A 16,283-nucleotide genomic window follows, 5' to 3' on the forward strand; every position below is an offset into this window, starting at 1 on the left:
ATAAAATTAAAAATGGAAGTTCATTCAAGAAACCACTATACCTTAACGATCTATTTGGAAACTAAATAAAAAAATGAAATTCAATAGAAAAGGAAATTGAATAAAAATAAAAATGGAAGTTGCATAAGATTAAAAAAGAAAATTTATTCCAAAAACCACTATACCTGTCACGACCCCAAACCGCCCCTAGTAGTTTGGTGCCGTGATGGCCAGTAATTCGAGATTATCGAAGGCCAACTATCAAAATTCGCACACAACAGAGTATAAATATATGGGGCTCACAAGTACAGAAGCGATATATATATCAAACAGATTAGTCCATAAGAGCTGTGCATAAGTTAAGTGAAATGGCAACCATCTTCAATGGGTTACAACTTAGTTACAAATGAAATGAAGTACAAATTACGTCTTACATTTTAACATAGGGCTTCACAAGCCGACACAAACGAGACGTTCGGACTACCGGTCAAGAGACATAGTCTAGCAGATTGCCAACATCCTCGTTACTGACGTAACATACATACAAAACACACATCTTGATCAAAAGGCTTCTCGAGCCGACGCGTGCGAAATACAAATATTACAAGTTGAGAAGCATGATTTTCAAGACTGCCGACATAATTACAAGTCAAGCCGGCATGACAAAAATCCAAAACAAGCTGGCGAGTCACAGCTAGGCGCCATCGCCTTCTTGCTCATCACCTACATATATATAGAGAGGGTGAGCTTGGATACTCAGTGAATGGTGTAAATAATAAAGGGTTTTGCATGAATAATAGCCGAAGTCCTTTCCAACAATACAAGTCAAAACTTTATATAACAAGGAATGGACCTCATCCATCTAACAAATCTTCAAAGCTTCGAGAGAGGCTCACTAGCATCAACATATTACAAATGATAACATTCCGGCAGACATGTCCATGAGGTAAACCGTCAGTGGCAAAACAAGGCAAAACAAGGGAGATATCTCAACAAGGGTGCTACAAAAGTTTAGAGTCCTCTAGCACAAGGGACTTTCGAAACGAGATGTGCTGCGAAAGTATAGAGTCCTCCAGCACAAGGGACTTTCGAAACGAGATGTGCTGCGAAAGTTTAGAGTCCTCCAGCACAAGGGACTTTCGAAACGAGATGTGCTGCGAAAGTTAAGAGTCCTCCAACACAAGGGACTTTCGAAACGAGATGTGCTGTGAAAGTTTAGAGTCGTCCAGCACAAGGGACTTTCGAACAAGATCATCAAAACGAGGCAATACTTAATATACAAAATAGGGACAATTATTCATGCTTAACAATTACTTTCAAAACAAAGCAGAGCAAGGTCTTTATCAAAGCATAGAACATAGCTTTATTAAAAATACCACTCACCTAGTTCGTCGAACGTCGGGGTCAAGCAAATCCCAGTCCTACAAACACATGGCAAGGTCTATTGAATGCACCACTCAAAACAAGTCTAACATGCACGTAAATGACCTCGACATTCTTCGAAAACTAAGTCAAATCAAATCAAAACACCGTTTCTTATTTCTGGAAAACAAGCTGGGCAACTACCAGGTCTAGGCCGAGGTTCCACACCTCCTTGCCGAGGTGTGGCCCCAACGGCCACATCCAAAAGCGGAGTTGGGAAAAAAAATCTGGGTTTCTTCTTGATAAACATGACGAACGAGAGCATGAAGAACATGAAGAACATGAACATGAGGAAGACGAATGCAAAGATCAAAAACTTGCTATTACGAAAGCTGAGATTTCATGCTATGAATTCAAAAAACATGGACCTGGGTACCCATACTCAAGGATCTCATCAAAACAAGCACAAAAACATGGTTCTAGACGCAAACTTTCGGATCAAACGAGACTTTTCTTCAAGAACACATGGAAACCATTTTCTCTTTCTAAAACCAACTTTAAATCAATGCATGACGTGCAGAACAAGTTGGATCGTGCAATGCAGCTAGATGATCAATAAGAACAGCAAGGGCAGGTTAAGATTCTAACCTCAAAACTTGAATCTAACGGTTCAAGCTCCAACGATCAAGCTTGGAAGTTCTCTCTCTCTCTCAAAACTTCTCCTTCTTCTTCCTAGAGTTTCTCTCTCTAAAGGCAAGATTTGATACAAAAAGATATGTTTTCCCGACAGTCACTGACTTAATCCCTCTACCGGGACACGTGGCATCGGCTGATTGGTTCTACTCAAAAAGGTAACTGACTGATTAGACAAGACCATGACAAAGTGTATTCAACAAGCTAAACAGCAAGGGAATTCCGGCGAGTCACGACATCGGCTAACAACAAGACTCCGGCAAGCAAGTGGCAAGGACATCGGCTTGAAAGGGCAACACTTGACTAAGCTGTGCCACACCTTGGCCTAGATGTGCCACAGCTCGGTCTAGGTCATACCATTCCAAGAACAAAATCACCAGTGCAAGGATCAAGGACCTAGAGCGCTTAGGTATTAACATCTCAGCCCAGATGATGCACATCTCGGCCTAGGCGACGCGCACCTCGCCCTAGATGGTGGCATCTCGGCCAATATGTCAGGGTGAAGATGGAGGTCAACCAAAGGGGTTCCAAGATAGTTATAAGTGGAAAAGGTTTCGAAGGTGCCTAGGCTTAGGATGACCTCGGCAAAGCACCAGGCAAGAACAAGGCATGCAAGCAACATTTGAGCGACACAAGTCAAGATTGGCAAATACACATATCAAAACAAGATCATACATAGAGGTATGCAAGTTTGACTAAGTTGAAATGAGGGTTGTTACATCCTACCCCCCTTAAAGAAGTTTGGTCCCCAAACTTGAGTTACCTTGTTCCAAAAACAATTATGGATGTCGGACTTTCATTTCCTCTTCCATTTCCCATGTAGCATCTTCACCGTAGTGCTCCTTCCATTCAACTTTCACCATTGGTATCGACTTACTTCTCAACTGTTTCACCTGCCTATCGACAATCCGTATCGGCTTCTCTTCGTAGCCCAAATCTTCATTAATTACAACTCCGAAATAGTCGATCACATGTAGCGGATCTCGAATATACTTCCTCAACATCGAAACATGAAATACATTGTGGACTTGGCTCAATCCTGGCGGCAAAGCAAGTCTGTAGGCGGCGAGGTTAACCTTCTCAAGGATTTCAAAAGGCCCGACGTAACGGGGTGCTAACTTACCCTTCTTCCCAAATCTCGTAACTCCTTTCATCGGCGAAATTTTTAGGAACACGTGGTCCCCGACTTCAAATTCCAACTCTCTCCTTCTTTGGTCGGCATAACTCTTCTGTCGACTTTGTGCGGTTTTGATTCTTTGCTGAATGAGCTTAATCTTCTCGGTTGTTACTCGAATTAACTCGGGACCAAGTAGAGCTTTGTCTCCAACCTCGGTCCAACATATCGGGGACCTGCATTTTCTTCCATACAGTGCTTCATACGGCGCCATGCCAATGCTAGCTTGATAGCTGTTGTTGTAGGTAAATTCCACCAAAGGCAAATGTGCTCCCCAACTTCCTTGGAGGTTCAATACGCATAGCCTGAGCATATCCTCAAGTGTCTGAATCGTCCTCTCTGTTTGCCCATCAGTCTGGGGATGAAAAGCTGTGCTAAACCTCAACTCGGCTCCGAAAGCTCTTTGCAGCCTCTGCCAAAATCTGGAAACCAACTTCGGGTCTCGGTCTGACACAATCAACATTGGCACTCCATGAAGTCTAACAATCTCATTCACATACAACAAAGCAAGTTTATCGGCGTTGAAGGTGGTCTTAACAGGCAAGAAGTGTGCTGACTTACTTAGTCTATCCACGATAACCCAAATCGAATCCATACCCTTCTGCGTCTTCGGCAACCCAACCACAAAGTCCATGGAGATGTGCTCTCATTTCCACTCAGGAATCGGTAAAGGTTGAAGAAGTCCTACTGGCCGTTGATGTTCTGCTTTCACTTGTTGACAATACAGGCACTGGGACACGAACTCGGCTATTCACCTTTCATATTCGGCCACCAAAATGTCTGCTTCACATCCTGATACATCTTGGCGTTCCCTGGGTGAACTGCAAACTTGGAACCATGAGCTTCCTGCAGAATTTTTCTTTTCAACTCTAGGATGTCGGCCACGCACAGTCTTCCTTCAAACTTGAGCACTTGATTTTCTATGGTGTACCCTGATCTCGGCTTTGTGACAATCTTGTCGGCTACCTTCTTGAAGAACTCATCCTCCATCTGTCTTGTCTTTACTTCCTCAACAATAGTCGGCTCCACTAATATCGTGGTGGGACACGCCAAATTCCCAACCATCTTCCTGCTCAAAGCGTCGGCTACGGTGTTAGCCTTACCTGGATGATATTGAATCTGCATATCGTAATCTTTCAATAACTCAAGCCATCTTCTCTGCCTCATATTCAATTCCTTCTGAGTGAATAAGTACTTTAAACTTTTATGATCTGTGAAAACCTGACAAGAAGCTCCATACAAGTAGTGGCGCCAAATCTTCAAAGCAAATACCATGGCTGCTAATTCTAAGTCATGGGTGGGATAGTTCTTTTCATGTGGCTTTAATTGACGAGAGGCATATGCAATGACCTTCCCTTTTTGCATTAATACACAACCCAGACCTTTATGCCAGGCATCACTATAAACATGAAACTCTTCGTTACCTGATGGTAGTACAAGAACTGGTGCTGCGACTAATTTCATCTTCAACTCCTGGAAGGCTGCTTCCCTCTCCTCAGTCCATTCGTAAGCCGCTCCCTTCTTAGTCAATTGTGTCAACGGAATTGCAATCCTTGAGAAATCCTTTACGAACTTTCTGTAGTAACCTGCCATTCCCAGAAAACTACGAACCTCGGACACATTAGTCGGCCTCGGCCAATTCACAACGGCTTCAATTTTACTAGGATCGACTGAAATACCACCTTCATCAATTACATGACCCAAAAATGAAATAGTAGAAAGCCAAAACTCACACTTGCTAAACTTAGCATACAACTTTCGATCCCTCAATGTCTGTAAGGTAAGTCTCAAATGATCCTCGTGTTCAGCTTTACTCTTGGAGTAGATCAATATATCATCGATGAAGACAACCACGAACTCATCTAGATATGGCTTAAAGACTCTGTTCATCAAATCCATAAATGCTGCAGGGGCATTGGACACTCCAAAAGGCATTACTAAAAACTCATAGTGGCCATACCTCGTCCGAAAAGCAGTCTTCTCAACATCCTCGGCTTTGACTTTAAGCTGGTGGTAGCCCGACCTAAGGTCAATTTTGGAAAAGACTCGTGCTCCTAGCAACTGGTCAAACAAATCGTCTATCCTCAGCAACGGGTACTTATTCTTGATGGTTACCTTATTCAGTTCCCGGTAATCAATGCAAAGACGAAGTGTACCATCCTTCTTCTTAACAAACAAGACGGGTGCTCCCCAAGGTGAAGTGCTCGGCCTAATAAAACCCTTATCCAGCAACTCTTATAGTTGAAGTCTCAATTCCTTAAGCTCGGCGGGGGCCATCCTATAGGGTGTTTTAGAGATGGGCTGGGTTCCCGGCACGAGGTCAACAGTAAACTCTACCTCTTTATCAACTAAGTGACCAGGCAAATCATTTGGAAAGACGTTAGGGAATTCATTAACAACTGGGACATCGGCTAACCCAACACTTCTGTTCAGATTACTTAGTACGCTACACAAATAACCTTGACACCCTTTTTGGATCAACCTATAGGCTTTCATGGATGAAATTAAGTAAGGTGGGGATACTACTCCTTTACCCTGAAACGTGACCTTGGCTAGGTCGGGGGGTTTTAATGTGACACTCTTAGAAACACAATTTATGGATGCGTGATTTGCCCCTAGCCAATCCATCCCCAATATAACATCAAAATGACTTATGTCCAATGGCATTAAATTAGCTAACAATTCAACATTCTCAATCACGACAATACATGCTCGATAGATGGATGCAACGTTCATAGACCTCCCAGATGGAGTAGATACAGATAACAAATAATCAAGAGGTTCTAGTTTCCTATTAATCTTCTCAGCAAACTTAGCAGAAATGAATGAATGCGTAGAACCCGAATCAATCAATACATATGCATTTTGAGAGCAAATTGAGAGTATACCTGACACCACTGTCTCAGCATTCTGAGTGTCTCCTGGTACCAGTGCAAAAACTCTGCCTTGCCTCAACGGTCCTTTTCCAATGTTACCCTTCTGTACGAAACCCGAGGTATTCTCATCTCTCTTACCTTTATCAGCCCTTGTCTTTGGACAGTCCCTCACAAAATGACCCATTTCACCACATTCGTAACAAGCTCCAGACGCCCGACGACAGACTCCGAAATGTGGCTTCCCACAACTAAAACATGTCGGCTCAGTACTACTTTTCTATCTTGGGTTGCTAGAACTGCCAACATTCGCTTTCTTCTTGGTACCAAACTGTGCTCGGCGATTGTCTTGATTCTGTCTCTTCCTCTGGCTCTCTCCCGAACTCTGGTATCTGTTCAAGTTAGCTTCGGCCAGAATTGCTTTGTCCAATACTCCGGCGTAAGTCGGCATGTTAAGCATGTTAACTTGGTCTTGAATCGGTCCACGCAGCCCACTTTCAAACTTCCTAGCCTTCATGTATTCATCATTGACTATGTGGGGTGCATACCACGCCAACTCGATAAAGGCACGGTCATATTCGGCTACTGTTCTACTGCCTTGCGTCAAGGTCTGAAACTCGGTAGCTTTGCGATTTCGAACACTTAAAGGAAAATGCTTGGTGTAAAACAATTCCAAAAATCGGGTCTAGGTCAAGTCTGGGTTGCTTTCTCGAACCATCATCCACCATCTACGGGCGTCGTCATCAAGTGTAAAAGTTGCCAATGTCACCTTTTGAGCGTCGGTGCTGGAAAAGATCTTGAACAACTTCTCCATTTCCAAAACCCACGCTTCGGCTTTTATCAGTTCTATGCCCCCTTGGAATCCCGGTGGCTTCATTTTCTTGAACTCTCTGATCAAAGCTATCATGCCATCCCCATATAATGCTGGCTGTGTGGGCATTTGTGGTACTGGAGGAGGTGGAGGTGGAACTGCATTTCGGTCGTTTGTCTGCTCAGCCTGAGTCGATGTAGCACTAGCGTACTGTTGTCTTGTCTGCCTTAACTCGCGGGCCAAACCTTCAACCACCCTTTCCAGTCTGTCCAATCTGTCCTCAGACTGATCTCGGCCAACTAGAGGTCTACCTCTCCTCATGATGCTATGAGTATGCAAGATACGACTTTAAAACCAAATGAACAAATAAACACGTAGGCAAGTAACAGTTAAGCATGCCGAGACGATGCACACCTTGTTCACATAGCAAGTAATATGATGCAATTCTTAACTTTCTACTAAGGGAAAATCCTATTCTCTTTAGGACTCAAGGTGTGTGGATAACGCATACTAAGGAACTTGGCTCTGATACCATTCTGTCACAACCTCAAACCGCCCCTAGTAGTTTGGTGCCGTGATGGCTAGTAATTCGAGATTATCGAAGGCCAACTATCAAAATTCGCACACAACAGAGTATAAATATATGGGGCTCACAAGTACGGAAGCGATATATATATATATATATATCAAACAGATTAGTCCATAAGAGCTATGCATAAGTTAAGTGAAATGGCAACCATCTTCAATGGGTTACAACTTAGTTACAAATGAAATGAAGTACAAATTACGTCTTACATTTTAACATAGGGCTTTACAAGCCGACACAAACAAGACGTCCGGACTACCGGTCAAGAGAAATAGTCTAGCAGATTGCCGACATCCTCGTTGCTGACGTAACATACATACAAAACACACATCTTGATCAAAAGGCTTCTCGAGCCGACGCGTGCGAAATACAAATATTACAAGTCGAGAAGCATGATTTTCAAGACTGCCGAGATAATTACAAGTCAAGCCGGCATGACAAAAATCCAAAACAAGCTCTAGTCACAGCTAGGCGCCATCGCCTTCTTGCTCATCACCTACATATATATAGAGAGGCTGAGCTTGGATACTCAGTGAATGGTGTAAATAATAAAGGGTTTTGCATGAATAATAGTTGAAGTCCTTTCCAACAATACAAGTCAAAACTTTATATAACAAGGGATGGACCTCGTCCATCCAACAAATCTTCAAAGCTTCGAGGGAGGCTCACTAGCATCAACATATTACAAATGATAACATTCCGGCAGACATGTCCACGCGGTAAACCGTCAGTGGAAAAAAAAGACAAAACAAGGGAGATATCTCAACAAGGGTGCTACAAAAGTTTAGAGTCCTCTAGCACAAGGGACTTTCGAAACGAGATGTGTTGTGAAAGTTTAGAGTTCTCCAGCACAAGGGACTTTCGAAATGAGATGTGCTGTGAAAGTTTAGAGTCCTCCAGCACAAGGGACTTTCGAAACGAGATGTGCTGCGAAAGTTTAGAGTCCTCCAGCACGAGGGACTTTCAAGACAAGATGTGCTGCGAAAGTTTAGAGTCATCCAGCACAAGGGACTTTCGAAACAAGATGTGCTGCGAAAGTTTAGAGTCCTCCAGCACAAGGGACTTTCGAACAAGATCATCAAAACGAGACAATACTTAATATACAAAATAGGGACAATTATTCATACTTAATAATTACTTTCAAAACAAAGCAGAGCAAGGTCTTTATCAAAGCATAGAACATAGCTTTATTAAAAATACCACTCACCTAGTTCGTCGAACGTCGGGGTCAAGCAAATCCCAGTCATACAAACACATGGCAAGGTCTATTGAATGCACCACTCAAAACAAGTCTAACATGCACGTAAATGACCTCGGCATTCTTTGAAAACTAAGTCAAATCAAATCAAAACACCGTTTCTTATTTCTGGAAAACAAGCTGGGCAACTACCAGGTCTAGGCCGAGGTGTGGCCCCAACGGCCACATCCAAAAGCGAAGTTGGGAAAAAAAATCTGGGTTTCTTCTTGATAAACATGACGAACGAGAGCATGAAGAACATGAAGAACATGAACATGAGGAAGACGAATGCAAAGATCAAAAACTTGCTATTACGAAAGCTGAGATTCATGCTATGAATTCAAAAAACATGGACCTGGGTACCCATACTCAAGGATCTCATCAAAACGAGCACAAAAACATGGTTCTAGACGCAAACTTTCGGATCAAACGAGACTTTTCTTCAAGAACACATGTAAACCATTTTCTCTTTCTAAAACCAACTTTAAATCAATGCATGACGTGCAAAACAAGTTTGATCGTGCAATGCAGCTAGATGATCAATAAGAACAACAAGGGCAGGTTAAGATTCTAACCTCAAAACTTGAATCTAACGGTTCAAGCTCCAACGATCAAGCTTGGAAGTTCTCTCTCCCTCTCAAAACTTCTCCTTCTTCTTCCTAGAGTTTCTGTAGTGACCCTCATTCACCCACCTTAGACTCGAGCATGAGCATTTGTATGACCTTGTTTTGATAAGCTTGCATTAGTGAATTTTCTCGACTTGTTTTATCTAGAGTAAGATTCTTGTCTTGGTTTATGCTTATGTGAATTTACTTGTTAAGTCTTGTTCCTCCTGGTGAGTCTAGTCGAAGTCACCTTAAAGCTGAAACCATATTGGAACCACTTTGGTTTACCTTTACTTCCATCCTGGCATATTGGCCGAGATGTCATTTTCTAGGCCGAGGTGTATCATCAAGGCCGAGAAGTGTATCATCTAGGCCGAGATGTTGTCCTTGAACCCAAGTGATCTTGTTCCTGGATTGGTGCGACCTAGACCGAGGTGTGGCATATCTAGGCCAAGGTGTGGCACAGCTAGGCCAAGTGTTGTCCGTCCTAGCCGAGGTCATAGATACCTTACCTACCGGAGCGGATGATTTCACCTGATGTCAGCATCTTGCCAGAGTGCCCATGCCGCTTTGCTTGTTAAACACTCTTTCGCCATGCTTTTGTCTGGTCTGTCAGCCACCTTTTTGAAGTGAACCAACCCGGTAGCGCCACGTGTCCCAGCTAAGTGTTAAGTCAGCTAGCAGACCTAGAAATGTATCATTTTTGTTGTATGTCTTTGTTCTTGAGGAGAGAGAAGCTCTAGAAGAAGAAGAAGAAGTCTTTAGAGAGAGAAGTAGATTCCAAGCTTGATCGTTAGAGCTAAGCTGTTAGATCCGTGCCTTGAGGTTAGATTCTTGATCTATTCTTGTTGTTCTTATTAATCATCTAGTTGCATTGCATGATCTAGCATGTTTCACGAGCCATGCTTTGATTGAAAGTTTGGTTTTAGAAAGAGAAAGTAGTATTCATGTGTTCTTGAATAAAATCCTTGTTTGATCCGAAAGTTTGCATTAAGATTCATGTTTTTGTGTTTGTTTTCATAAGATGTTCGAGTATGGGTACCCAGGTCCATGTTTTTAAATTCATAGCATGAAGTTCCAAATTTCGTAATGACAAGTTAAGATTGAGCATTCATGTGTTTCATGTTCTTCAGCAGAGGGAAACCCAGATTTTCCCGACTTCATTTCTTTGAGGGCGACCACCGGGACCACACCTCGGCAAGAAGGTGTGGGACCTCGGCAATAGCCTGGTTGGTACCCAACATGTTCTCCCGAGATGAGAAACAGTGTTTTGTTTGGGTTTGACTTAGTTTTGTAGAAATGCCGAGATCGTTTGCATTCATGTAAAGCTTGTTTGTCCGTACACTCAATAGACCTCGCCATGTGTTTGTAGGACTTGGACTCCCGCTTGACCCTGACGTTGGGAACTAGGTGAGTGGTATTTTTAATAAAGCTATGTTATAACGTTTTGTTAAAGCTTCTCTTTGCTTGTTTTGAAAAGCATTGTTAAGCATGAATGATGATCCCTATTTTGAATATCAAGTATTATCTTGTTTTGATGACAATCTTGAAAGTCCGTACGTGCTAGGGGACTATAAGCGTTTGTAGCATAATCTTGAAAGTCCGTACGTGCTAGGGGACTATAAGCATTTGTAGCACAACCCTTGTTAATGTCATCCCTTGAACTTGGAAGCCTTGAAAGACTTGATTGATGAAGCTCGATAGATTCGTTAGATGAATTTGATTTATCCCACGTTTTATTATAAGCTATAATTATGTATTGTTTGTTAAAGATCTCAGATGTCATACATGCAAACCCTTTATTACTTGTACCATTCACTGAGTATCCAAGCTCACCCTCTCTATATATATGTAGGTGATGAGCAAGAAGGCGATGAGGCCTAGATGTGTTGCCGATATGTTTTTGGATGTATTGCCGATGTTCCTTGGAGTCATATTTTTGTAGCGTCTTGAAGATCATGCTTCTTAGCTTGTATTTCATTACGTTTTTGTATATGTCGGCTTGAGAAGCCTTTTAGTCAAGGTGTATTTTGTATTTCACTTCTATTGTATCCAAGTTGTAAGTTTTGTAAAGATGTTTGACATTTCATTAATGTACGCACAGCTCTTATAGACCACTTATATTTTGAATTATTGCTTCCGCACTTGTGAGCCCCATATATTTACACTATGATTGTGTGTGATCCTTGAAAGTTGGCCTTCGGTAATCTCGGATTGCTGGCCATCACGGCACCAAACTATTAGGGGCGGTTTGGGGTCGTGACAGTTTCTCTCTCTAAAGGCAAGATTTGATACAAAAAGATATGTTTTCTCGACAGTCACTGACTTAATCCCTCTGCCGGGACACGTGGCATCGACTGATTGGTTCTACTCAAAAAGGTAACTGACTGATTAGACAAGACCATGACAAAGTGTATTCAACAAGCTAAACAACAAGGGAATTCCGGCGAGTCACGACATCGGCTAACAACAAGACTCCGGCAAGCAAGTGGCAAGGACATCGGCTTGAAAGGGTAACACTTGACTAAGCTGTGCCACACCTTGGCCTAGATGTGCCACACCTCGGTCTAGGTCATACCATTCCAGGAACAAAATCGCCAGTGCAAGGATCAAGGACCTAGAGCGCTGAGGTATTAACATCTCGGCCTAGGCGACGCACACCCCAACCTAGATGGTGGCATCTCGGCCAATATGTCAGGGTGAAGATGGAGGTCAACCAAAGGGGTTCCAAGATAGTTCTAAGTGGAAAAGGTTTCGAAGGTGCCCAGGCTTAGGATGACCTCGGCAAATAACCAGGCAAGAACAAGGCATGCAAGCAACATTCGAGCGACACAAGTCAAGATTGGCAAATACACATATCAAAACAAGATCAGACATAGATGTATGCAAGTTTGACTAAGTTGAAATGAGGGTTGTTCCAATACCTTAATGATCTACTTGGAAATTAAATAAAAAAGGAAATTGAATAGAAAAGGAAATTTAATAAAAATAGAAGTTATAAAAATAAAAATGAAAGTCGCATAAAATTAAAAATAGAAGTTCATTCAAAAAACCACTATACCTTAACGATCTATTTGGAAATTAAACAAAAAAAGAAAATTGAATAAAAATGGAAGTTGAATAAAAATAAAAATGGAAGTGGCATAAAATTAAACTGGAAGTTCATTCAAGAAACCATTATACATTAAGGATCTATTTGGAAATTAAATAAAAAAAGGAAATTGAGTAGAAAAAGAAATTGAATAAAAATGGAAATTGAATAAAAATAAAAATGGAAGTTGCATAAAATTAAAAATGGAAGTTCATTCAAGAAATCACTATACCTTAACGATCTGTTTGGAAATTAAATAAAAAGAGGAAATTGAATAGAAAAGGAAATTAAATAAAAAAAAAATGGTAGTTGCATAAAAGTAAAAACAAAGTTTATTCAAAAAATCACTATACCTTAACAATCTATTTGAAAATTAAATAAAAAAGGAAATTGAATAGAAATGGAAATTAAATAAAAATAGAAGTTGAATAAAAATAAAAATGAAAGCCGCAAAAAACTAAAAATGGAAGTTCATTCAAGAAACCACTATACCTTAACGATCTATTTGGAAATTAAATAAAAAAAGGAAATTGAATAAAAATGGAAGTTGAATAAAAATAAAAATAGAAGTTGCATAAAATTAAAATTGGAAGTTCATTCATGAAACCACTATACCTTAACGATCTATTTGGAAATTAAATAAAAAAAGAAAATTGAATAGAAAAAGAAATTGAATAAAAATAGAAATTGAATAAAAATAAAAATGGAAGTTGCATAAAATTAAAAATGAAAGTTCATTCAAGAAACCACTATACCTTAACGATATATTTGGAAATTAAATAAAAAAAGGAAATTGAATAGAAAAGGAAATTGAATAAAAATAAAAATAGAAGTTGCATAAAAGTAAAAAAGAATGTTTATTCAAAAAACCATTATACCTTAACGATCCATTTGGAAATTAAATAAAAAAGGAAATCAAATAGAAAAGAAAATTTAATAAAAATAGAAGTTGAATAAAAATAAAAATGGAAGTCGCATAAAACTAAAAATGGGAGTTCATTCAAGAAACCACTATACCTTAACGATCTATTTGGAAATTAAACAAAAAAAGAAAATTTAATAAAAATAGAAGTTGAATAAAAATAAAAATGGAATTCGCATAAAATTAAAAATGGCAGTTCATTCAAGAAACCACTATACCCTAACGATCTATTTGGAAATTAAATAAAAAAAGGAAATTGAATAGAAAAAGAAATTGAACAAAAGTGGAAATTGAATAAAAATAAAAATAGAAGTTGCACAAAATTAAAAATGGAAGTTCAATCAAGAAACCATTATACCGTAACGATCTATTTGGAAATGAAATAAAAAAAAAAAGAGGAAGTTAAATAGAAAAGGAAATTCAATAAAAATGGAAGTTGAATAAAAATAAAAATGGAAGTTGCATAAAATTAAAAATGGAAGTTCATTCAAGAAACCACTATACCTTAACGATCTATTTGGAAATTAAATAAAAAAGGAAATTGAATAGAGAAGGAAATTGAATAAAAATGGAAGTCAATTAAAAATAAAAATGAAAGTTGCATAAAATTAAAAATGGATGTTCATTCAAGAAACCACTGTGCCTTAACGATCTATTGGGAAATTAAATTAAAAAGGAAATTGAATAGAAAAGAAAATTGAATAAAAGTGAAAGTTTAATATAAATAAAAATGGAAGTAGCATAAAATTACAAATGGAAGTTCATTCAAGAAACCACTATACCTTAACGATCCATTTGGAAATTACATAAAAAAGGAAATTGAATAGAGATGGAAGTTGAATAAAAACAGAAATGGAAGTTGCATAAAATTAAAAATGGAAGTTCATTCAAGAAACCACTGTGCCTTAACGATCTATTTGGAAATTAAATTAAAAAGGAAATTGAATAGAAAAGGAAATTGAATAAAAGTGAAAGTTTAATATAAATAAAAATGGAAGTAGCATAAAATTACAAATGGAAGTTCATTCAAGAAATCACTATACCTTAACGATCTATTTGGAAATTAAATAAAAAAAAGGAAATTGAATAGAGAAGGAAGTTGCATAAAATTAAACATGGAAGTTCATTTAAGAAACCACTATAACTTAACGATCTATTTGGAAATGAAATAAAAAAAGGCAATTAAATCGAAAAGGAAATTTGAATAAAACTAAAAAGTTGAATAAAAATAAAAATTGAAGTTGCATAAAATTAAAAATTGAAGTGCATTCAAGAAACCACTATACATTAACGATCTATTTGGAAATTAAATAAAAAAGGAAATTGAATAGAAAGGGAAATTGAATAAAAATAAAAATAGAAGTTGCATAAAATTAAAAATAGGAGTTCTTCAAGAAACCACTATAACTTAACGATCTATTTGGAAATTAAATAAAAAAAGGAAATTGAGTAGAAAAGGAAATTGAATAAAAATAGAAGTTGAATAAAAATAAAAATGGATGTTGCATAAAATTAAAAATTAAAGTTGAATAAAAATAAAAATGGATGTTGCATAAAATTAAAAATTGAAGTTCATTCAATAAAACACTATATCTTAACGATCTAGTTGGAAATTAAATAAAAAAGGAAATTAAATAGAAAAGGAAATTGAATAAAAATAGAAGTTGAATAAGAATAAAAAATGAAGTTGTATAAAATTAAAAATGGAAGTTGATTCAAGAATCCATTATACATCAACGATCTATTTGGAAATTAAATAAAAAAAGGAAATAGAATAGAAAAGGAAATTGAATAACAATGGAAGTTGAATAAAGATAAAAACGGAAGTTGTATAAAATTAAAAATGAAATTTCATTCAAGCAACAACTATACCTTAACAATCTATTTGCAAATTAAACAAATAAGGAAATTCAATAGAAAAGGAAATTGAATAAAAATGGAAGTTGAATGAAAATAAAAATGAAAGTTACATAAAATTAAAAATGGAAGTTCATTCAAGAAACCACTATACCTTAACGATCTATTTGGAAATTAAATAAAAAAGGAAATTTAATAGAAAAGGAAATTGAATAAAAATCAAAGTGGACTAAAAATAAAAATGGAAGTTGCATAAAATCAAAAATGGAAATTCATTAAAGAAACCACTATATATTAACGATCTATTTGGAAATTAAATAAAAAAGAAAATTAAATAGAGATGGAAATGGAATAAAAATGGAAGTTGAATAAAAACAGAAATAGAAGTTGCATAAAATTAAACATGGAAGTTCATTCAAGAAACCACTATAACTTAACGATCTATTTGGAAATTAAATAAAAAAGGAAATTCAATTGAAAAAAAAATTGAATAAAAATTCAAGTTGAATAAAAATAAAAATGGAAGTTGGATAAAATTAAAAATGGAAGTTCATTGAAGAAACCACTATACCTTAGTGATTTATTTGGAAATTAAATAAAAAATGAAATTAAATAGAGATGGAAATGGAATAAAAATGGAAGTTGAATAAAAACAGAAATAGAAGTTACATAAAATTAAACATGGAAGTTCATTCAAGAAACCACTATAACTTAACGATCTATTTGGAAATTAAATAAAAAAGGAAATTCAATTGAAAAAAAATTTGAATAAAAATGAAAGTTGAATAAAAATAAAAATCGAAGTTGCATAAAATTAAAAATAGAAGTTCATTCAAGAAACCACTATACATTAACGATCTATTTGGAAAATAAATAAAAAAAACGGAATTGAATAGAAAAGAAAATTGAATAAAAATGGAAGTTGCATAAAATTAAACATAGAAGTTCATTCATGAAACCACTATACCTTAACGATCTATTTGGAAATGAAATAAAAAAAGGAAATTAAATCGAAAAGGAAATTGAATAAAAATGGAAGTTGAATAAAAATAAAAATGGAAGTTGCATAAAATTAAAAATTGAAGTTCATTCA

Source organism: Camellia sinensis, unplaced genomic scaffold, assembly GCF_055761805.1.
Source record: "Camellia sinensis isolate YWXY unplaced genomic scaffold, ASM5576180v1 Unanchor2, whole genome shotgun sequence".
In the NCBI taxonomy this organism is placed as follows: domain Eukaryota; kingdom Viridiplantae; phylum Streptophyta; class Magnoliopsida; order Ericales; family Theaceae; genus Camellia; species Camellia sinensis.